Genomic DNA, 25360 nt, shown 5'->3' with positions numbered 1-25360 from the left:
TCCTGAGGATTCGCTTTTATCTAGTTTTCCCTCTTGCTGTTATATATAAGGCCGAAAGGAAAACAAATTTCAGTTCAAACTTATGTAATGTATAATCATTATTTTTGAGACATATTTGACTGTTATCTCTGTTATGAAACCAGCTCACAAAAAGATAGAAAATATAGATGAACTCCTTAGAAATAAGCCTCCTCGAGGGGGCAACCTCCTTTACATTACACAAATGAACAATTCTTCGATGATACAAATGACAAGACGTCATTTCCATATATAGGAGTCTAAGGGGTCATAATATAATCATAGCCGACATAACAATAATAATGTAAGGGCACAATAATAACAATATGGGGACTATATGGGCACAACAATATAATAAGAGGTTTGCACTAATAATAATAAGGGGTTACACTAGTATTATAGGGACCTAACATGCCCCTCTCCTTCTAAAATTGTTGTCCTCAACGCTTGAGTAGTTCTTGATGCTTTTGTATAAATTCTTGTCCTCCCATGTGGAATCTTCAATGGGTAAGTTCTTCCACTTGATGAGATACTCTGGAATTGATCTATTTCATAGCTTTCGATTTCTCGGTTCTATGACTACTTCAGGTTCCAATATGATTTTTCCTTCCTTGTCAAGTTCTCATAATACTATTTGATCTGGGATCTTCTACAACTTTTGAATGAGTTCCCACTCCTTTGGGCATATGGATATGTGTAAGGCTTGATGTTTGCAGGAACAGTTCGTGGAATCAAATGAATAACATGATTAGGATCACAAATAGGTGGGAGGCCTTTAGGAGTTTCAAATACCTTGGAATGATTGTCCAAAACATTTTGTAGATCTGGAGAAATGCATGATTTCGATGTGGGATCCTCTAGTGAACATAATTGTGCAATTACACCCTGTTGTTCTTTATTTAGAAGATTTTTCATGCTATTAGACTTGATTATATTTCTAGGTTTTCCTTCGATACCCCTCAATTCAACTTCCTTTCCTTCCCAAAAAAAATTCAAGAAAAGTTCTTGAAAATTAAAAGCTATCGTACCCAAAGATTGTAGCCATTGGATTCCTAGTAAATCATCAACACCACCCATTGGAATGGAAAGCATTGGGCTATTCAATACATATTCTCCCATGGATAGCTTGATATTATGGCAATTTCCAAAGAAATTTGTGGTTCCTCCACTTGCAACCATCACTTGACACTTCGGTGCTGGATATAGGAATTAATTCAATTCCTTGGATATCTTACAATCAATAAAATTATGGGTACTACCCAAATCAATCAAGACTCTTACCTTTTTCTTCTTGATATGTCCTTCTATCTTGATACTTTGAGGAGCGGTAATTTCTTCCAATGCATTACAAGATATGGTTGGATTGATTTCTTGAGACTCGATGTGATCTTTCAATTCTTGAACATTTTTCTTTTTGATATGTCCTTCTATACTAATAGTTTGAGGAGTGGTAATTCCATTCAATGCATTACAAGATATGGTCGGATTCATTTCTTCTTTCTCGATGTGATCTTTCACTTTTTGAACCTTTTTCTTCTTGATATGTCCTTCTATCTTGAGAGTTTTAGGAGTGGTAATTCTTTCCAATGCTTTACAAGATATGGTCAGATTCATTTCTTCTTTCTCTAGGTTTGGTTTCTAGTGTATATACTCTTCTTTTGATTTTTCTTGATCCTCTTCTTCTTCCTCTCCACAATCAATGTAAAATAATTTCTTCTCAGCACACTTATCACCTTTAATCTATTTGTTATCATAATTGTAACAAAGCCCTTTTTCTCTTTTTCCTTCCAATTTTTGTGCTGTAACCCTTGTAAGTTGTGGGAGGCTAGGAGAAACAACACTTCTATCTTTATAGTTGTGAGGGGTAGACTTCCTTGTTGCCATAATTTTGCTTTCCACTTTGTAACAAAGCCCTTTTTCTCTTTTTTCTTCCAATTGTTGTGGTGTTGCTCTAAAGAAGGTGTTTCTCTTTATAGCCTCATAATGTGCTATCATTTCCTTTGTGAAAATTGACCATGTAACAAGTTTTTTATGAGAACAAAGCCCTTTATACCATAAAAAATGATCGAGTTCTAAATATAAAGATGCAATACATACCTTTTGTAACAGTGGTACACCATGTAGATCAAAATATTGCTCCATTTGTAGTATCCAATTTACTTGATCCTTTCCATCAAACTTCCTCATATCACCTTTTCTTGATTTCAGTAGCTCAATCTTGAAATGACTGTAACTTTGTACTTTCAGATCTCAAAGTTTTGAAATTGTCTCTTGCAGTATCCCTTTGAGTCCTCTTTCTAACCCCGCAAGTCTAATTAGAATTTTATTCTCCATGAAATAGTTATCCCAAATCTCCTAAGATGACTTGATTATATAATTTTTTAGTAGAGAGAACTTGTATGACGTGCCACGTGTCATTGTTTCGACCTTCGGATCTGGAAACTATGCATAGAAAGCTACAGTCCGTTCTCTTTTTGTAACTTCTTACAAAATTTTCATTTGTTGCTCAAAGCGAAAGTTATGACGATTTTCGGAAGGTCACCTATTTAGGATGTAATTTGGGAGTCTGCAAAAACCCTAACTTCCTCAGATTCTATATCTGAAAATATAGCGATACAAGATCTGAAATTCAGACCCGAGATTCAAAACGATTTCTTCTAAAATGGGTTTTTTATTTAGGTTCTGAAACTTTGTAGCGAAAAGGTTATAGAAAAAATACCACGATGAACTATTTTAGATGAAATTCTAGAGCTTGTGAAAACCCTAACTTCCTCATATCATATCTCAGAAAATATAACGAGAAAAGATCTCAAATTCAGAAGCACGGTTCAGAAAGATTTCCTCTCAAATGGGTTTTTTTTTAGCTTCTGAAACATTGCAAAAAAAAAGTTATAGCGAAAATACCATGATGACCTGTTTGGAGCAACGAAACCCTAGAATCCAAAGCTCTGATACCAAAAGTTAGGAAACCAACTCACAAAAATATAGAAAAGATAGATGAAGCCTTAGAAATAAGCCTCTTCGAGGGGCAAACCTCCTTTACATTACACAAATGAACAATTCTTGGATGATACAAATGACAAGACCTCATTTCTATATATAGGAGTCTAAGGGGTCATAATATAATTAGAGCTGACATAACAATAATAATGTAAGGGAACAATAATAACAATATGGGGACTACATGAGCACAACAATATAATAAGGAGGTTGTACTAATAACAATAAGGGGTTACACTAGTAGTATAGGGACCTAACAATCTCATTGATGTTGTAATCTGGTTACTCACATTAATGAGAGACTGCATTTGATCTTCACTTATATTCTGAGTATTCCTTAGCGGAGGTTTCTGGCGACTTTGGGCCCAGCCAAGAGAAGTTATACTACTTCCTTGTGTTATAATATTTCCATTTGAATTTTTATTGATTGTTAACATTCAATTAATATTATTTTACTTATTGTGATGATTGGCGATTCCAAATTATATTTCTTTTCATTTCGATTTATATTTAGTCGCGTGATGTATCTGAATAATGCTTTGATTTGATTGGTTAGATTAGTTTCAGAATAGATTGTTGTTCCTTCTAAGTTATGATACCATATATATTAGAGGTAGTGTCAATCAATTTCCATAAATCTGCTAATAGATGTAGTTGTTGCTTAGAAGTCATTTATCGTATTTGCTTGATTGTCGTTCCATTGAGAATTGTTGTTCAATCAAGATTCTTGTTCAATTGAGAATTGTCATTCAATCGAGATTGTTGTTCAATTAGGATTTGTTGTTCAATTCTGATTTGCGATGGATTAAGATTGTTTTTCAATTGTTACAGTTCTCTTTCTTAATCGAATGAGATAGCTTTAATTCCATTTGAAGATTTCCAAGCGTGATTCTTTGTATTCACATTCAGGTTCATTTAGTTTTGAAGTAGACGAAATTGCAGATTGTGTTAAGAGTTATTTCAAAGTTATATTTCCTTAATTATTTCTTTAAGAAGTTGTGTGACTTAAGTTGAAAAGATAGTTATTAGTGATTGAAATGGTTTACCTTTAGCTAACCTCTGAATTCACTGCATAGATTGTGCTAACACTCTTGAGATAAAAAGACTTACCTCAGGTATAAAATTAATGTAGGAATTAAGATTGCTTAAAAAAGACATCTTAGTGAGCCAATAGGTGGAGGTGGTTTAACCTCTGGATTCCCTTGGTTGTTCTTGGATTGGTTGTTCTATGAGATCCCACATTCATGCTTGGAATATGGCACGGTGGTGACTGGCTAAAAGAGAGATTTGGTTCATCCATGTCTATGGTCGGGTGGTATGTGGAAGTCCCGAAATTGGTCAGATTTTCCTATGATTAATAAAATCTAATTTCTCTCACTTTTGAGTTGATTTATATGTGGATTTAATGGTTATCCTACCTTTGACATTTATATGGTTTTATGTTGGTTATAAGCATGGTGTAATGAGTGGTTCATGTCATGGTTATTTCATATATTTACATGTAACTGTTAAATGGATGGATGCAAGGCCTAATTGATGATGTTGTAGTTCAATGGATAAGGACTAGTGATCCTTCTGGTTATCTTTCATAAGTTGTTTCAGTCATTTCTGCTCTTTCTTATATCCTAGACCTGTAGGTTGCATTGATGCCAAGTGTTTGGTAAAATCTCAATCCTGTTTGGGGATGCTCAGGCTTAGTCTTGAGGGTGATTTTTGATTGATCAACATTGTTATTATGTTTTTAATGAATTCTAGAAGTTACAACAAGTTTCGGGAAGAGGCCGGGATTATGGGCTAGAAAAGTGGCTTAAATCTCGAGGTTGCTGGTACAGAACTAGCAATTTTGGTCTAAAGTGTTGGCTTGTTGGGGCCTGACCTAGGTTCAGAGGTGATTTAGCCAAACAAATCCTGGAATTACTGGCCCTTTCAGCGATAGCCCACGGAGCACGGACTGAGGTCGCACCTGAAGTATTATGGGAGGGTGCTAGAACTAGGTTTCCACAGTGTGGAGATGTCGGATGAGTTCAAGTGATCCGCAATTTGAGCCTGCACGCATGTCGCTACGTGCACTTACCCGTACCTCACAACCTGAGATGTTGCCTTCACATAGCCCTAGTCAGGGGTTGAACGCTATTATTACCCAATAATTTAATAGTATTCCGCTATTAGTTGATTAACTTAGATTACTTGCATGCGTAAAGTATACTTAGCAATATAAATCATTCATACAGGTGCGCAAAGTAAATAAACAATATATTTGCAATTTATATCAAACATGCAATAACCCAAGAACAGATACACATCATTAAGATAAAACTTCTCTTTATTACCTTCTTCCTCTGTTACAGACTCGACTCCACCATGCGCACTCAGATGCGGACTACTAGGCCTCTGTGCACTCAGTTGCAGAGCCTTCTCCTACTCTACAACCCAAAGACACACTTTACAGTTGCGACTCAATCACTTAGACTTGTTCTCCCCTTTACACATAGAGCCTCGCTCTATTTATACAATCCCATGGTCCGCAGACCATGGGTAGGCTGACATTACACTACAAACTAGGGCAGACAACCCTGTGACTCTAACATACTTCCACGCCCACAATTCGCGGGGCTTTACAACATCCTTCGGTCAAAACATGGGCTTTGAGCCCCAAAAAAATGCCTAGGGGGGATTCCATGCCCAACAAGCTCCCAACACAAACATCGTGACTCGCCCTCAAGTCACTCTGTCGACGAGGCAATCTTAGCATGGAGTTCCCCCAATTGTCCTCGAACTGTGATGATGTCAGCAGTGCATTGAGCTGCTACTTGCTAAATATGTTGCATCCTTTGTTCTGAGACCTCCATTTCTGAATTGTTTCCATACATCTGTATCGGTATATGCTACATATGTTTATAGTCCTACGCCTTTGTCCATCTCCTCGGAGTGCGAAGACTATGCTTTGGCCAGCTAGTCAGATAGTTGGCCCACCCGTGTAGGGCTTCAAGTGGCTACCATTCACTTTGCCTGGGAAGGGTTCTCCATTTAGTTTGACTAGCTGGACCACGCCTCCGTTTGTAACCTCTTTAACCACGTATGGTCCCAGCCAATGCATTTTGAATTTTCCCAGAAATTTTGCAAACTTACTATCGTACAACAACACCAAGTCATTTACCTTAAAGGTGTGCAACTTGATATGGCGTTCATGCTAGGCATTTTCACACTGATTTTGGACCTGCTGATGAAAACCAGCCATGAATCGTTCCTCCTCAAGTTCTTCCAATTGTGCGAGCCTTTCCTCCAGAGCTTCACGGTTCGTCATCCCTATGAGCGCTACTATCTGCAGACTAGGTACGATATATTCCATTGGCATGACAACTTCGACACCATAAACTTTAAACCGAAAAGGTGTTTGTCTCATCAATTTCTTGCACATTTTTCGGTAGGCCCATAGCACTGAAGGTACATGCAGGTCCCAATCGCTTAGCTACGCGTTGCACACTTTGGTCAGCGCAGTCTCCAATATTTTGTTGAATGATTCTATAGTCCCATTGGCTTGTGGTTGATACAGTGTACTTTTATGATGATACACCTAGAACTCTTTTGTGAGCAAAGTAATGGTTTCATTCAGGAAATGTGTTCCACGATCACTCATTAAGATTTTCGGACAACCAAATCAAGTCAACATGTTTTCAAACAAAAACTTCATAGCCGTAGTGGCCATGCAGTCTTTGACCGGCTGCATTTCCACCCATCATGACAGGTACTCCATCGTGGTGATGATGTAGTGTGCACCCTTCTTTCCCTGAGGTTTAATAGGTCCCATAAAGTCAATTGCCCATTTCTCAAACGGCTGTTGTGTTATTTGTGGATTCAATGACATCTCATCCCTCTGCGATGGTTTTTCGGTCCTTTGACATATATTGCAGGCCTTACAGTATGCTTTTGAATCCCCATGAAGGATTGGCCACCACAACCTTGCATGAAGAATCTTTTGTGAGGTTGCGCATCCTGCATAGTTTCCTCCTACAATGCCCCCATGTGCTTCCATAAGGATCTGACTTCATTCAAATTTAGGTACATATCTTCGCAGTATCTTATCATTTCCCATTTTGTATAGGTGCCTCGCGATGACAGAAAAATACACCATGCGCACCACCAATTCCTTCTTTTTTTGGATGGAGTATTCCTTCGGCGCAGTCCCTGTTGTAATAAAGTGGATTATATATTTGAAGTTCTTGTCCACGACGTGCACCGCAAAAAGTTGTGCGTTAGGTAATCCTTCTTCCAAACTAGTAGGTTCCTCACCCATCTCAATACATGACAAGTGATCTGGTCCTACGTTCAGGTGTCCAGGTTTTACCACGACCTCAAAGTCATATTCTTGAAACAATAAGAGCCAGCTACATATGTGCCCCCCCAACACAGGCTTATTGACCAAGTATTTTAGCGCAGAATGGTCTGTATACATCTTGAAATGTCTTCCTAGCAAATAGTGTCACTATTTTTGGACCGCATACACCATCGCTAACCCCTCACGCTCGGTTGTGGAACAGTTCTTCTTAGATTTAGACAATCTATGACTTGTAAATGCAATAGGGTGGTCCAAGCCTTCTGCACCCTCTTGTGTGAGCACTACTCCCAACACGATACATGACGCATCAACATGGACATGAAACTCCACATCCCATTTTGGGAAGACCAGGATTGGAGCAGAGGCCAATTTCCCCTTTAGGACATCTAGATGTAATCCTCATTCCAGCAAAATGTGACATCCTTTTTCAATAGTTTTTCCATCGGCGCGGTGATTTGGGCATAGCTTTTGATGAAGTTCCTGTAGTACCTTGTGTGTCCCAAGGTAGCACGTAGCTGTTTAACACTTCATGGTGCTTCCAAATTTAGAATCATTGCAATCTTTGCAGGGTCCACCATCAGTCCTTTTTTGTAGACCACATGTCCCAACAGGTTCCCAAAGGGAACGAGGAATGTGTTCTTCTTAAGGTTTAGCGCAATCTGGTGTCGTCAGCATGTATCTAGCATCAAATGTAAGCTTGCTACATGGTGCTTAACTAATCCAAAGACAGTCCAATCATCCAAATAGACCTCCAGGAACTTATGGATATATTCTTTGAATGTGGCAACAATGATGCACGAAAAGATGGTTGGCACATTCTTCAACCCAAATGGCATAACAGTCTATTGAAAGAAGCCCCATTTCGTTGCGAAGGTCTTCTTGCTCCTATTTTCCGGCGCGATTTTGATCTGGTGGTACCCTGAGAACCCATTCGTGAATGAGTATGCTTCTTGTTTGCCAACATTTTCCAATACTTCATTTCTGAACGGTATCAGGAATCAGTCATGTACACAGGCATCATTCAGCTTCCTAAGGTCCACTCATATTCTTATTTCACCCTTCTGCTTTTTCTCCTATATTACCATAGGGCTCACCTAGTCGAATTCTTCCACCGGCTCAATAATTCCAACTGCGAGCATTTTGTCTTATTCTACCCAGACCTTTTCATTATACTTTGGATTCAAGCGGTAACGTCTCTGCTTGACCAGCTTCGTGTTGGGTTTTAGGGTAAGGCTTTTGCTTCATCATCCCTAAGTCACCAATGATCGCTTTTAAATCCATAATTTTCGCCGGGAATAAGTATTGGTACTTGCAGAGTAACTCAACGACCTTATCCACCGTGGCATCATCCCAATAGTCACTGAGCATTGCATACTTTGGTTCTGCCTCCATCCCAATGTTTACCTGCTTTGTTTTTAGCAGCGTGGTGATGTCAGGATCCTCAATCAATGGTCCTTGAACCTTGCGACAACCTTCAGTTTCTGGAATGTTAATATTCCATGGATCCTCATCATCCTCCTCAATATTTACATTGTAACACTCTAGCGCGCAGCTTAGTTAGGTAGCCCATTCCGACTAAAGCACTTGCATTGGCTCCTGGGGTATTTTGAAGATAGTTTCTTTTACTGCTTGTAGCGCATCGTCAACAGTATCCCACCAACGATCCTCAAATGTGAAGGTTAACAGCAATCCTTCACACAAGATATCCCATTCGCTCGTGCCATGGCAGAGCTCTGTCTCAGTATACCAATTCATGGGTATGACATCTAGGGTATGACAAAACAAATCCACCCATTCAGGTTGTGGCTCTTCCCTGTAAACCGTGGTCCATCTCGCGAGGTGTGTACATGGATCATCTCGTCCATCATACTTGTCTGTTAGTCATATCTGTGGTTTCCCAAATCATAGGCGCATCATCCTTCTGCATCCCCACCAGTCCTTAAAATTCCGCTGGTTCATACCCCACCACCTTGTGGGTGTACCGCACAGTGCCCATTTAAGAGTGTCAAAATGCTGCTGTTCTGGTACTTCTCTTTCAAACTTTTCTAGGAAATCATCTACCTTGCTCAACCTGTCATACATAGGTATATCTCTCACCTGTATTGTCATAAAACGCAGTGATCTTACCATCATGTTGTAATTGAGCTTGGTTACCTTGGGTAACCAGTTTCTCCATCGTTCTATTTCCTCATCCGAATCTGATGTGTCGGAGCTTTCACGCTCCCACGAAATCTTGCCATCTACTGTTGGATTCAGCCAGTCCTACTCCCATGTGGTTATCTTGTAGATATGGAGTAGATCGTCATCGTGCACTGGCTCTATGTAGCGTGATCCTTCCACAGGGTCTAAAGGTACCACTACACGTAATGAATTTTTCTCAAAAATCATCTTACGCTTCTTTAGATTTATCACTCCATTCATGTTAGTGGCCCAATTTATTCCTAGTAGCGCGGGATAGGGATTGTTGTCATTGACAATCTTTATCACTTCGAAATCTACAAGTGCGCTCACACCTTCGATATCTACCATTATTCCCTACAATCTTCCCATCGGTAGGATCTTTTGTTGGTTCACCATTCACAATTGAATAAGAGAGCATTGCAACACGGGCCTGCCCATGTGCTCCCATGTCTGCTTTGGTAGTAAGTTCATGTCTGATCCTAAACCTAGAATCACTTGATCCATTTTGTATTCCTCGATCTGCGCAGTCAATCTCATCTCCCTTCCTGTCTATGTTGTGTGCTTCTCGAGCTTCCAGACTACGCACGGTTCTCCTAACCCGAGGAATCTAGTGATGAGTTCTTGCAGTCCTTTCATAGCCTTGCTGTCGCACAGCAACTTCATGCGTGTCTCCAGAAAGGTAGTAAGCATTGATGGGTCCATCTCTAGCTCTAGTTTGTCTTTACTACCTGAAGTGGAGGCCTCCGTGAATCTCTTCTTAGCTTCCATGAATGTCTCCTTCACACACTACAAATTGAACTCTGGTTCCTTTGTTGGAGCCTTGTGAACCAAAGCACTCTCTTTGGGTTGCTTACCCTTGTCATCTCCTATTGTGATACCGCTTTGGAGCATGATGTTTACATTCGTGTCCTTTTCGCACAGCTTAGACCTCATCATTTGTAGGTTCTGAGTCGGGGAAGGCTGGAGTGTTCCTTTATCGCGTAACCTCGCTGTTTGTGTGGGGCAGTCCTCCGTCTCATGATCAAACTGGGTACAATATAAACATGATGCTATCGTTGGATTTTTACAATTGCGGACATAATGCCCTCGTACTCTGCAATTGTAACAATTCAACCGTACGTGACCCCTTCCTGGTCCAATTCCACCTCATCCTCATCCGCGCCCCTGAAATCCAGTGCACGTCATCCCTGTATTTTGATCGAGGGCTCGCGTTTCGGTCTGAACTCTATAGGTAGGAGTCTGATCCATCATCAGTTCATAACTTCTACAGGTACATTCATCATGGCCTATTGACCTGTAGAAATTACAGAATAACTATTGGGACATCTGCGTATACTTCTGTAATAGGTGGCAATTATCTATAGCATGCTTCCCTCCTATCTGACAAATTGTGCACCATAATGTAGGTGCCACACTCGGCCCGGATTGTGCCTCTGGTCTCAATGGCATTGGTCCTCCTCCCGCCAGGTAGTTTGCGAAACTGGACAATGGTCCTTGTCATGTCCTTGGACCTTGCACTTTATGCACCATACCTCCTCGTGCGCCTCTAGGCAAGTTGTCCTATCCTGTTTCAAACTCTGCATCTCCATACACAAATGTTTTAGTTGCGTGTGGATCTGTTGGACTCCCAGGCTAGGATCTTGTATCAGGGTCTTGTGCAGTCTCATTGCGATCTCCAGAGCTTCGGCCTGAGTGGATAGCTTCTGCTATGATAGCGCGGTCCTTAGATGCAGTGTTAGTGATGCTAAAAACCATGCATGGTGCTGCCCATCCGTCAAGGTCATGTTGTCTTCGTGAATAATATCCTTCAGTTTCTGATCCAGCTCCCAGGGGGTCTCACCTAGAAGCATCACAATTTCCTTAAACCCGATAATCGACTGTCTCCGATTTTGACCTGCTAAATTCCCTGTTTAGTGCAACTTGGATATCTATGATCTCTAATTTTGGATTGTCATTAGAATGCTTAATGTACCACGTTAGTGTGCGATCCTGTAACGCACTTACCAGCGTTGCCTTCTTTATGTTGTCATTTGTGACTCCTTATGCTTCCCATACAGCCTTTACCACGAACCAGAATTGGTCTGGATCTTTGTTCCATACTCCTTTGAACATCGACAACTTTATTGTGCTCGCCATATTGAATTGTGGCAGTGGCAGAGGTGGTGTGGGCAGAGATGGGGGTGAAGATGGTGAAACTGGTGGTGGTGTAGGTGGGGGTGGTATGCACGGAATTCGCTGCCTTATCAAACTGATCTCACTTCTTGGTGAAACTTTCATGAGCTCTTCCTCACTTTCTCGCCGAGGTGAAATCAAGGGGATAGTTTCTATTTCTATGCTACCTTCGTTTCTATAGATCCTCCCACTTCGCGTAGCCCCAAACATCAATTTATTCACATAACCCACTTTTCACACAGTAGCATTTTAATCCAAGTGTTCAAAGATTTAACGTACTTACCTCATGGTCCTTTGAGGAAGCGTCATTCCACCTCGCTGTAGATGACTGAAGTATCTATTGTGAACTCAGTGATAAACCCTCCTATGATTTGATCGATCCAATGGTCCATAGCGTGTGTGATCTTATCTTCTGAGGCCTCTATTTTGCACAACAAATCGAGAGTCCACATAATCAGTTTTTCGAGCCTACACCTTCCTTGACTATCTGCTAGCTTCGCGATCCACTCATACAACTCAGAGGGGAAGGATGCAAAGAAAATTCCATGGATTTCCGTATATAAGTAGCGCTCTAACCACTGTTCCTTTGATACTCATGGATTTTTGTTTTCCTGCACCACGAACTTGTGAATATTTCTGTCTAGCCACTCTTCAATTTCTGTCTTGGTCGGATTCTAGTGACACGACATAAGACATCTCTTATGTAGATCCCAGTCTCGGCAACAGAACCATTTGTTGGCTTGTTGGGGCTTGACCCAGGTTCAAAGGTGATTTAGCCAAACAAATCTTGGTACTACTGGCCCTTTCGGAAACAGTCCACAGAGCACGGACTGAGGTCTCATCTGAAGTAGTATGGGAGGGTGCTAGAACTAGGCTTCCGCACCCTAGAGATGTCTGATGAGTTCAAGTGGTCCACGGTTCGACCCTGTGCACACATCTCTACGTGCACTTACCCGTACCTTGCAGCCTGAGACGCTGCCTTCACGCAACCCTACTCAGGGGCCGAATGTTGTTATTACCCAAGACTTTACTAGAATTTCGTTGTTAGTTGATTAACTTAGCTTACTTGCATGCATAAAGTGTACTTAGCAATATAAATCATTCATACAGGTGCGCGAAGTAAATAAACAATATATTTTCAATTTATATCAAACATGTAATAACCCAAGAACAGATACACAGAATTAAGATAAAACTTCTCTTTATTACTTTCTTCCTCGGTTACAGACTCGACTCTACCCTACACACCTAGCTGCAGGGGTCCGCACACTCAGCTGCGGACTACTAGGCCTCTGTGCACTCAGCTGCAGAGCCTTCTCCTACTCTACGACCCAAAGACACACTTTACACTTGCAACTCAATCACTTAGACTTGTTCTCACTTTTACACTTAGAGCCTCTCTCTATTTATACAATCCCATGGTTCACGGACCATGGGTAGGCCAACATTACATTACAAACTAGGGCAGACAACCCTATGACTCTAACCTATGTCCGCACCTGCAATTCGCGGGGCTTTACAACAACCTTCGGTCAAAACATGGGCTTTGAGCCCCAAAACATGCCTTTGGGGGATACCATGCCCAACGCAAAGTGACTAGCAGGCAGGCTTGTGAGAGAAACTTTAGGTTTTTGGTCTCTCCCTTGCCCATAGCATGAGAGAGAATATGGCCTAAGAGCTACAAAATAGCAGTGGGACCCGAGAACAGGAAGTCTGAGTGGTTGGCTTGTCTCCTGAGGATTTCGTTGATGATGTGATGTTCCGTCGATTCCACTTACTTAAGGTGACATAGGAGGTCGAATCTAATTGTAGTAACATCTCTCCTCATGTTTACCCCAATTGGCATGGTTACTTTGGATATACCTAGGAAGGGTTGTTACAGATTGGTATCAGAGAATGGTTACGCTCTCTTTGGGTCATATCTGGTGCTACAGATATGGGCTACATCATATTGATCATGGTAGTAGTAAAGTTATCATGAAGAACTTGATGTTGATTTTATGGAATGCATCATCATTAACATATGACTAGTTATCCAATTATATGTAGCTTCATTACATTCTTGTATGTTTGGTTGCATTCTTGATTATTTGATTACTTGTATCAGTCTTGTAGGTTGATTACTAGAATTAATCACTTATTCTCAACTACATGTGGTTATGTGTATGTGTTGTTGATTAGGCATTACTTATGCAAGTGGATAGTTTCATGAGGGAATGTGTCTATTGGATTATTGGTTGTTGTCATGCATGAGGTCATAGCATGCATTGTTGATATGGCCTTGCACATTAATGACTGGACGTAGTTAGTATGATGGTTATGTGTTGATGCACTTATTGAACAATGTAAACTTTAAAACGAGAACTGATATGATTACCTGTTTCGTCGAGGTAGCAAAAAGTTAACTGATTTTGAAAAGTGGTGATGCAGAATACACTCTTTCTTTTCGGAGCATATTTTTGACACTTTAAATTTTCTTATGTATCAAATATAAATATTTCTTTTTAAATGTTAGTGATTTTCATGTTGATTTTGAAACGTGTTGATGCAGCATCAACCCTTTTTTTAGAGGCCTTATTTTTTATACTTTAAATTTTGTAATGTATTAAGTGTGAATATTTTTCTTTAAATGTTACATTTTTTTACACTTTAAATTTTTTTTATGTCCATTGTTTTTTGAAATCATGATTACTTAACAAATTTTATGTTTGTCTTATTTCTCTTTTTTAATATGTTGATTACTTAATAAAATGAATATAAAAATATATGTAAAAAAAACAAAAAAAAAAATTATCTTGCAAACCACAAAAATTTGAAAAGAAAAACAAAATTTAAAAAAACTATAAATATAAGTAAATAAAAATAGAAAAATTTAAAAAATCATTAATAAAAAACTAAAAATATATATAAAAATATTAAAAACAAACTATATTAAAAAAAAAAAACTAGAAAATTAACCAAAAAAACCCAATTAAAAAAAAAAAAACTATTAAAATTACATTAAAAACATTATAAAAAAACAAAAGTATTCAAATTAAACAAAAAAAAAAACAAAAACAAAAAAACCATTAAAATAAAAAAAATAAAAATTCCAAGCTTTATAAAAAAAAAAAAAGAATTGCTCCCCCACGGGCCGTCGGGTGGCTGAAGGTCGATTATGAGAATTTGCCTTCAGCCGCTCATGGGGGCACGACTGGGTGGTTGAAGTCTGATTCTCACACAGCTTCGCCGCCTAGGGTCATGCCCGCACGGGCGGCGGAAGTCTGATTCTCACACAACTTCACCGCCTAGGGTTGGGATCCCACGGGTTGTCGAGTGACTGAAGGTCGATTCTCAGAATCGGCTTTCAGCCACTTGGCGGCCCATGGGGGCGCATTTTTTTTTAAGCTTATATATATATATATATATATATATATATATATATATATATATATATATATATATATATATATATATATATTGGTTTTTTGTTTTTTTTTAATTTTCTAGTTTTTTTGTTAATTTTCTAGTCTTTTTTAAAGTCTAATTTGTTTTATTTTATTTTTATTTTTTTGTTAATAGTTTTTAAAATTTTTGTATTTTTGTTTACTTAATTTTATAGTTTTTTCCAATTTTTTAATAGATAATTTTTTTATTTTTTTTAAATATTTTCTCTCTCTCTCTCTCTCTCTCTCTCTCTCTCTCTATATATATATATATATATATATATATTAGTTTTTTAATTCTTATATTTTATAGGTTAATTTTGTTTTTCTTTTTTAACATTTTTATTATTGATTTTCCTTTTTTATGTTTGATTTTTTTTTAGGCCTTTTTTATATATTTGACTTTTTTGTTCTTTTTTAATTTTATGTTTTGTTTCTAATATATATTTTTATTTACGTTTTGTTATTTTTTTTTCTTTTACTTTTTTTTTCATTGTTTTAATTTACAATTTTATGTTTTCATTATTCTTTTGAAATTTTAATTTTTTTTGGAGTCATGATAAAATCTTTTATGCCATTATTTCAAAATGTTGAAAATTTACCCTAGAGAAAAGTGTTATTTCAGCATCAACACTTTTCGTTTTCAGGGTGTTTTTTACCCAACTTTTGCACAAAAAATTGGTTTTCACTGCCTTTTTTAAAACATGCTGAAAATTTACCCTAGAAAAAAAAGTGTTATTCCAACATCAACAATTTTCGTTTTTAGCACTATTTTTCATGTTTTTTGGGGTTTTTTGGCCAGAGTTCTCATTTTGAGTTTATAGTTCCCGTTTCAAAGTTTACATTATTATTGATATATGTCTATATGTTATTATGGTTAAGTTGTACATGCATCACGCTGATTTGATGATATTGCAGACAAGCTATCATCCCCGATTATGCTAAGGTACATTGATTTATGGTGATTAGGTTTAGCTGACATAGTATGCCTTAGAGGAAAGAGATCAGATGGGTAGCAAGGTGGTAGACTACATAGAATCTCCCTACGCATCAGATGGGAAGTGTGGTGTGGAGCACTCTTCTGACTTGGAAGACGCATTGAGAAGCCTGAAGGGAGAAATAAGGAGTTGCAAAGCAGAGAATGACAAAGTCATGCAAGCACAAGAGAACAACTAGAGGTGAATGTGATATTACTTCGGAGTTTGTTGATTTGCAGGGAAAGGGACCTCTTCGAATCAACCATGGACATGAGGAAAGAACTAATGGGGCATATGGCAGCAGATCTCATAGTAGACATACGTTAGATAGCTCTGACAATATCAAAGATGACAAGATGTTGGACACTTCGGATAGGAGGGGTGATAGAAACATGTATTACTCTAGTTCTAGTTCTGATAGACATCATTATCATCTGTACAGGAGGAATGATAGGGGATACTTGACGGAGAATTCAAGAAGGCAAAGCCACCTACCTTTTATGGAGAGATGAAGAAATCGCAAGATATGGAGACTTGGTTGCTTGGCATGAGGAAATTTTTTAGATTGCATGATTACTCAGAAAACATGAAAGCAAGTATAGCCCTTTTCAATCTTGAAGTTAAAGTGGATATTTGGTGGGAAGATGTGAATAATGTCGAGGTCATACATGAGGATGAGTTGACTTGCCATGCGTTTGAAAGGCTCTTCAAGAAGTACTTGTCTGAGAGGTACTATGATGATAGAGCTAAGGAGTTTTATGAGTTGTGGATGGGTTTTATGATAGATGTGGAGTATACTAGAAGATTTTTGGAGATGTTTAGATATGTGCCTTACCTCATAGAGGAGAAGGCCAAGGTTCAGAGATTCATCAGTGGATTTCTAGTTGCATATAGAGGCTGGATTGAGTTAGATAAGCTTAGATCGTTGGATGAGGCCATCCAAAAGTTGAAGCATTGTTATGAGCAGTCGAAGTGCAAGGTTGAACCAAAACATGACTTGAAGAGAAACGACAAAGCTAAATTAAAATGGCCACTAAAGCGAGGAATACCTCAAGATGCAAGTGAGAAAGATAATGCAGATCCTTACAAGAGATTCAATACAACTGAGAAGGGACATGGAGAGTAGTAGGCTGGAGGTGACGGTAGGGAACCATTGCAGTGTTGGATATGTGGTAAGGATCATTGTAAGAGGGATTGTCCACAGTGTGAGAGTGGTGGTAGACCCCATATCTACAATGCTCAGGGGGCGCATATAGTTGGTGATCTTGGTCATATCATTCCTCAAATTTATGCAGTTGCGGACAACAGGCGGGAGGATCATCAAGCATTGACAATTGAGATGGACGGTAAGATTTTTGATCAAGTTGTTTCTATTTTTATTGATCCTGGATCTAACTATAGTTATATTAATCCTCACCTGGTGGATAAGTGTGGTTTGAGAAAAGAAGTGCATGTAGAATATTGGTTGGTACAGTTGGCTACAGGTACAAAGAAACGAGTTCACCATTGGGTAAGAGCTTGTGCATTTGAGCTAAATGGTATGCCTATAGCAGCGCATTTCAATGTATTTCCATTGGGACCGTATAGTATAATTTTGGGTATGGATTGGTTATACCTTCACATACCTAAATGGATTTCTTCGATAAGGCCATTGAGTGTGTGGATGATAGTGTGGAAAAGAGGACCTTGTAAGGAAACAAGAAGCCTACATCAGTGAGGATGGCTACATCTATGTAGGCTAAACATAGTTGCAGAAAATGTTGTGTGATGTTTATAGTACACATTTCCAGTAACAAGGGTAAGGAGGTTGAGGATGAGGATGTGTTGAGAAGGTACCTAGTATTGTAGGAGTTTCAAGATGTGTTTTGTGAGGATATTTCAAAGTTCCCACCTCACATAGAGGTATACTTTTCTATTGAGTTGGTACTGAGGCTAGCTCCAACATCGAAAGAACCTTACAAGATGAGCATACCTAAGTCGGTAGATTTAAATTTGTAGCTAAAGGAAATGTTGGACAAAGGATACATCAAACCAAGTGTATCACCTTGGGGCACACCAATGTTGTTCGTAAAGATTAAAGATGGTACTCTTAGATTATGCATTGACTACAAGCAGCTGAACAAGGTAATGATCAAGAACAGGTACCCTTTTTTGAGGATTGATCATTTTTTGATGAGCTAAAAGGAGCGACATTGTTCTCTAAGATCAACTTGAGATCAGGATACCATTAGGTATGCATCAAGGATGAGGATATCTTCAAGACTACATTCAAGACCATGTATGGGCATTATGAGTTTGTTGTTGTTCCATTCAGTTTGACTAATGCTCCAACTACATTCATGCATTTGATGAATAGTGTGTTACATCCTTATTTAGAAAATTTTGTTGTTGTATTCATTGATGACATACTGGTATATTCTAAGAATGAGGAAGAACATGCCAAACATTTAGTAGCAGTGTTGAGATTGCTAAGAGAGAGTCACTTGTATTCTAAGCTTAGAAAGCAAAACTTATTTCAGACTAAGGTACACTACTTGGGACATGTTGTCTCCAAGGAAGGCATAACAGTAGATCCAGAAAAGATAAGGGCCATCATGGAATGGGAAGATCCTAAGAATGTATATGAGGTGAGATCATTTATGGGATTGGCAGGTTACTATAGGAGGTTCGGCAGGAACTTCTCACACATTTCATATCCTATCACATCATTACAGTGGAAGGGTAATAACTTTGGATGGAAGACATAATGTGAAGATAGTTTTGAGCAACTTAAGAAGGTTTTGACACATGCACAAGTGCTAAATATTGCAGATCCGAACAAGGAGTTTTTTTGGTGTGTACAGATGATTGCAAAAGGGGACTTCGTGGATTTCTCATGCAATAAGGACAGGTAGTATTCTATGAGTCATGGAAACTGAATGAGCATGAGAAAAAGAATTTGGTGCATGATCTTGAGCTAGAAATCATTATACGTGCATTGAAGTTGTGGAGACATTATCTTCTAGGCAGGAGGCTTACATTGATGAGCGATCATAGTGGGTTAAGGTTTTTGTTCAACCAGCCGAATCTAAATGCCAAGCAACCTAGATGGTTCGCTACCCTTAGTGAGTTTGACTTCGAGATCAGATACATCAAAGGGAAGGAGAACAGGGTTGTAGATGCTCTTAGCAGGAAGGTACGAGTAAATCATAAAGCAACTATAAGCTCCCATGGGACAGATTTACAGGACAAGGTCTTGCAGGTAGGACAGCGGGATGACAAATACATGGCGATTATGCACAGGTTGCAAAATAGTACAGGTACAGGTGATCAGAATGCAGACTATCGTCTCACGACAATGGCTTGGTGAGGTTTTGAGATAAGATATTTGCGCTGAATTGTAGTGATCTCAAGAAGCTTATCTTAAAGGATTTTCATGCGAAACCATATTAAGGTCATCCAGGATATCAAAAGACATTGATGGCGGTGAATAATTTTTACTATTGGCTGAATATAAAGAAGGAAGTGGTTGAGTTCGTGGCTAGATGCTTATACTACCAATAGTTAAAGGCCAAATGCAAGCATCTAGGTGGTCTACTACAACCTATTTCGATTCCGGAATGGAAATGCGAGGTCATTTCCATGGATTTCATTACAAGTCTTATGAGGACAATGAAGAAACCTGAATTTATTATGTTCATGGTTGAGAGTTTGAGAAAGGTAGCTCACTTCATTCCGGTGAAGACTACATATTTAGCTAGTGAGGTAGCACAAGTGTTCATCAGAGAAATGGTGAGACTGTTCCAAATAATATTGTGTCAGATAGGGATGCAAAGTTTACTTCCAAGTTTTGGAAGGAGCTATTTGTAGCCTTGGGTATAGAATTGGCCTTCGGCACAGTTTATTATCTATAGACATATGGTTAGATAGAGAGGGTCAACATGATCTTGGAGGATATGTTGAGGATTTACGTGGTGCACCAACAGAGGAAATGGGAAGAGTATCTACCATTGGTGGAGTTCGCATACAACAATGGTTATAAGGAGTCATTGAGGATGAGCCCTTTTGAGGCATTGTATGGGTGGAGTTGTAATACTCTTATCAGTTGGAGTGATCCAGTGAATAGGTTACTTATTGGACTAGACATGTTAGCGGACATGGAATAAGAAATGCAGGTTATAAAGAAGAATCTAAAGACAACATAGGATAGACAAAAGAGTTATGTAGATCAACACAGGGTGTTCAAAGAGTTTTAGGATGGGGAGCATCTGTATTTGTGCATCAAGCCCAAGAAAATCTCTTTGAGGATTGGTTCATGTGCCAAGTTGGCACCATGGTATTGTGGACCTTTCGAGATCCTTGAGATGATTGGAAAACTAGCATATCAACCTGTAATGCCTCCAATAATGAAATTCCATGATGTTTTCCATATGTCATTGCTTAAGAAGTATATCAAGGATTTTGATCATGTTATTGATCGTTTGTATTGTAGATGGAGCAAGAAGGAGAGTTCCAACCGGAGCCACAGTGCATATTGCAACATAAAAACTCATGCTCAGTAACAGAGCCATAGTGCAAGCTAAAGTGTAGGGGAAGCACTTTGGACCTGAAGACGCTACATGGAATATGGTGGATCAGATGTGGGCCCTTTATCCTTCATTATTTGTTGGTTAAGGGAAGGCAGTTTTGGTTTGATGTTGGTTTATGTTTGGCATACGCTTTGCTGGTGTTTTGATATTTTTATATGTATATATATATGGATGTAAATACCATGACCAACTAAGTTATAAAGCTCCAATAAGTGGTATAATTATTATCTTGTCATGTTGTCATGTTGTTTTTCTTTTGAGCAGGTTCTTCATTGTAAATAATGCAAGGAGCTAAGATGTAAAGCTCCATAGGCAGTAAGTTTACTTTTCAGAGGTTTTGGTGAGGTCTTGGTGTGGTTTAACACCATGGATGGTGTTTCCCAAGGGGGAGGGTTCTGTAACAACCCTGGTGAAAATTTCATGTAATAAAGGTTAATAAAGGAAAAATAAGACCACGGTTAAGGGACACTTATTCCAAGCTGAATGTTAGGCAAAGATATCCTAGTGGGCATCACTAGACATGTGTTTTGGCTAACGAAAATTGGCAAAGGCTAAGGAAAAGGCATTAAAAGGAAAAAAGGAATTTTTGGCACATTTATTTATGAAAATAAAGGAAATTAGGAGAAAAGGAAGGTAAAAGGTCACAGGTTGCATGTGAGGAGGAAATTGAAGGAAAATAATGGAAAATGAAGAAATTAGAGGCCTCATGCATAAAAAGGCTTCTACTGATCAATTCATGGTTTTTGTCAAGTTAATGTTTGGAGCTCTCTGATTATTCTCTCTCTCTCTCTCACTCTCTTGGTCACTTAGATTTTTCGTGGAGCACTCTAATTTGGAGCAAGGAAAGGAAAAGCAAGGAAAGGAAAGGAAAAGTAAGCAAGGATCGAGGAAAGGAAAGAAGGATCAAGCACCTTTAGCAGGAATACTTGCAGGTAACATTTTGTATGTGTGATTTCCTATTTGGTTTGTACATGCATGGCTTTGCATGTTGGTGTATCGTTCTCTTGTTATAGGTGACATGGTTTTTTCAGGTTATGATAGTGGATTTTAGCCTAGCCTAGACTTTTTTCTGATGCCATGGTATGTTGAGATGTTTATACAACTTTGGAATTTCCAGATCAATTTTAGAATATGGGGTGGAAGTGGTCTCAAAGTTCATTCCCAAAGGCCTAGGAATCCCTTAAACTATTTTGGCAGGATACATGGTAAAGCCTGAGGGAGCAGTCTCGGTTTAGGGCCTAGTGATCCGGGTTTGGACTGCGGTAAAGCCTGAGAGATAAGGAGACAGAAATTTCCTCAAGGGGAGTGATGGATTCTGGATGGCATTACAAGTTCTATTTGGTTGTGATCGAAGCACCAATTTAGGTGTGATCAGAGTTGCATGAGGGTGGAGGTGGTTTAACCTCTGGATTCCCTTGGTTGTTCTTGGATTGGTTTTTCTATGAGATCCCACACTCATTCTTGGATTATGGCATGGGGTGACTGGTTGAAAGATAGATTTCATTCAGCCATGTCTATGGTCAGGTGGTACGTGGAAGTCCCGAACCTGGTTGGATTTTCCTATGATTAATAAACACTAAGTTCTCTCATTTTGGCATTGATTTATATGTGGATTTAATGGTTTTCATATCTATGATATCTATATGGTTTTATGATGGTTATAAGCATGGTTGAATGACTATTTCATGTCATGGTTAGTTCATATATTTACTTGTAACGGTTAAATGGATGGATGCATGACCTAATTGATGATGTAGTAGTTCAATGGAGAAGGAGGTGATCCTTCTGGTTATGTTTCATAAGTTATTTCAGTCATTAATGCTATGTCTTGTATCCTAGACCTGGAGGTTGAATTGATGCCAAGTGTTTAACAAAATCTTAGTCCTGGTTAGGGATGTTGGGGATTAGTCCTGAGTGAAATTTTTGATTGATCAACATTTTTATTATGTTTTTAATGAATTTTGGAAGTTACAATAAGTTTTGGGAAGAGGCCAAGATTCTAGGCTAGAAAAGTGGCTTAAATCTTGAGGTCGCTGGCACAGAACTAGCAATTTTGGTCCAAAGTCACTGGCAAGCAGGCCTGTGAGAGAGAATTCGGGTATTTGGTCGCTTCATTGGCCATAGAATGAGAGCGACTATGGCCTAAGATTTGTTGAATAGCAGTGCGACCCAGGAACAGGTTGTCTGAGTGGCTGACATGTCTCCTGACGGTTCTGTTGATGATGTTGGATGATTGTATGTGATGTTCCATTGATTCCACTTCCTTAATGTGACATAGGATGTTGAATCTAATTATAAAAACATCTATCCTCATGTTTACCCTGGTTGGCATGGTTACTTTGGGTAAACCTAGGAGGGGGTGTTACATTATAGCTTGCTTTGCGAAGAAATTGAAGAGAAGTTTGAAGAATTTGTTTGTTCCTTGTGTTACTGATATTATTTCATGTTATGATCATGTGAACGAATTTCTTATGGTGTCCTAATATATTTTCATAAGTCAAAGAAAGTTTTTTAATTGTTAAAAATCCTATAATATTGATTCACCCCACCTCTCAGTATTGTCTTGGTTTCCAACAGAAGGAAGGTTTACACATAATGCATTTGAAAAAATGTATCAGAGATGAAAATGAAGTTTTTTCAAGTGTGATTAAGATAAATTTAGTAGGGGTGTGTGGCAAAGTGGTATCAGAGCTTATTTTCAAATTAGTAAAAAGAAAAAGAAAAAGAAAGGTACAATGTAACCTCTATAAGTCATTGAGGGAATTGTGTATGTGACACACTTCATGAGAGATATGGTTGAAGAAAAGAAGGTGCTAGCAAAAAATGTGGACACTTTAAATAATGTTGCGGAATCATTAACAAAATCCATGAACACTGAGAAGCTCTCTTGTAGAGAAATAATGGGCATTATTTCCCTAGATTGTTGATCATGTACTCTTGTGACCCCCTGTGTGCAAGCAAAAAAATAAGTGGTAGAATGTTGAGTATGTTTTTTGCGTCTCTTTTCTGGTTGTTTTTGGGACATAATTTTGCTAAAATAAATTCTATGTCGCATGGTGTTTCTTCCCATGGTTTTGTAGTTTTGGTTAAGGAAAAAAGGTTGTATTCTGGTTCATGGTAAATGGATTAGCATTTCATGGATGTTGAAAGATATATATGTTGTATTGTAACATTGTGTAGAAGAATATATATCGAAAAAAAAAGACTTGCTAGTTTTCCCATTTTTAGGTTTCCAAGATAAAATATATATGTTAGTGTGTTTTTTCTAGTACATATTTTCTACTAAGGATAAATTGTAGCTTGGAGTCCATTCACAAACAACAAAATTGAGAAATTACAACTAATGTGAGAAAGAATACACCCAATAAGAGGAAATTGTCTCAAAGAAGATGGTATATTATCTATGGTAAAGATTTGCAAACGATAAAAGAGATAAATCTATCCAATAAAAAAAATCAATATATAATCTCCATAAACTATTACAATTAATTGACAATGGAACCAATCAATATATATGAATTTTTTGGCATTCAATAATGGAGGTCTCGTAGATTTTTCAATCTTTAATGGTAGGAAAAGCATAAAGTAAGAAAAAATTGAATGTTCTAGTGACAAATGTTTCTCCTGTATAGTAAATGTGTACCCCTAACCATCAAAACACATACAGTGAAATTTCTAAAAAATATAGCAAGATAATTAACATAGTAAAACACATATGTAACCCCATCCTCCCACATTTACCCACTTAACACTGTTTTTCCCAGGTAAACATGATTTGAGGGTCACTATGATAAGACTCAACCTCCTATATGACCTTAAGGAAAGGGAGCCAACAACTTAAGACTTCATTGACCTCCCTTAGGTGCCACAGAACCTCGAGGAGAAACCCAACCCCTCTAGGTGTCCAACCCCTAAGTTAACTCTTTTTTCACTAACCTAAAGCCTCAGTCAATCCCTTTCGAAGGCATGCAAGTGACTGTAACTCTCCATTCACTCCCATAAGCTTTCTTCCCAGTGAGTGTCGACTTTTTCAGTCAGTTCTATATTAGCGACCCCAGATTCTGAGCCATGTTTTCATGGCTACGACTGAGGCCCCTGCCCAGAACACAATGAAACTTCTAGAAATGATGAATCAAATAGAAGCAAGTCTTCCAAACCAAAACTTAAACCAGGTGTTATAGACATTTTTGTGCCTTACAGCTCTAGGCATGAAATGTCCATAAACCAAGGGATCCTAAGTCCCTAAAAGTGTTGTTCCTACCCCTAGAGGAACAAGGTCAACCAATTACAACTTCTCCCAGAAGTTCTCCACCAGAAACTGCTCAGAATCAGTCAAATCAGGATCATTTCAGCTGCTCCACTAGCTAGCTGCGTTGCATAGCACCCCAGTACACTAGCTAGGTGTGTTGCAACGCACCTAAATGCACTACCAGGGTGCGCTGAGCGGGAAATGACAAATGGCAGTGTCATTCCACGAGGTGGATAGACAATGGAAGCTTCCAGAATCTTCCACCAATGACACTTGCCTCACTGAGTTCGACTAAGGATGAGTAAGAGGCTCTCAGTCTCCAAGTGGAAGCAAGAACTGACAGAGAGAAGCCACAAGTCAAATCATAAGCTGACTCATCCTCTTTGCATACATCTATATATGGATCCCTCATCCCAGAGATCCAGAGGCTGGAA

This window comes from Pinus tabuliformis, chromosome 8 (genome assembly GCF_031772625.1).
Source record: "Pinus tabuliformis cultivar Carrire ecotype Pingquan chromosome 8, CPIR1, whole genome shotgun sequence".
Classification (NCBI taxonomy): Eukaryota; Viridiplantae; Streptophyta; class Pinopsida; order Pinales; family Pinaceae; genus Pinus; species Pinus tabuliformis.
This window is presented reverse-complemented; position numbering follows the sequence as displayed.